Here is a 650-nt window from a genome sequence, read left to right on the forward strand (position 1 = left end):
TTATTATTCTTGTTGTTGTTGTTATTGTTGTTTTATAATTGTTGTTTATAATTTGTACAATTAACCTCCCTGTGGTTCGACCCCGGTCTTGCCGGGTTATTTATTACTTCGACACTCCTGCACTTGGGAGAAGACAATAATCTTTTCGTCGTGTCAAGTTTTTGGCATCGTTTCCGGGAAGGTAAATTATTGTATAAATTATAGTATTTATTTTATTTTCTCTTTTCACTTTTCTTGTATCTAACTTTGTTTCTTTTTTTTTTATTCTATTCCTACATGTCTATGAGAGTGTAGTCACGTATATTAAGTGGTAGACTTTATAGGATATCATCATCATTTTTAAAAAAATATGATCAAAGAAGATAATCAATCACTTAACCTTGTTAGAACACTTAGAGACCATATGAATCCCACAAAAACAAGTGCACCATCATGCATAATGTTTCCCCTTAATGCATCTCATTTTAATTTTAAGCTAAGCATTATTCAACTTTTACCTTCTTTTCATAGTTTAGATTTAGAAAATCCATACTTGCCTTTAAGGGAATTTGAAGAGGTCTGTAACACATATATGACTCAAATTGTAGCATGAATACCATCAGATTAAAGCTTGTTTCTTGTTTCTTTTTTATTAAAAAATAAAGCTAAAC

The sequence above is a fragment of the Populus euphratica genome, unplaced genomic scaffold (assembly GCF_000495115.2).
Source record: "Populus euphratica unplaced genomic scaffold, PopEup_1.0 scaffold167.1, whole genome shotgun sequence".
NCBI classification, from domain to species: domain Eukaryota; kingdom Viridiplantae; phylum Streptophyta; class Magnoliopsida; order Malpighiales; family Salicaceae; genus Populus; species Populus euphratica.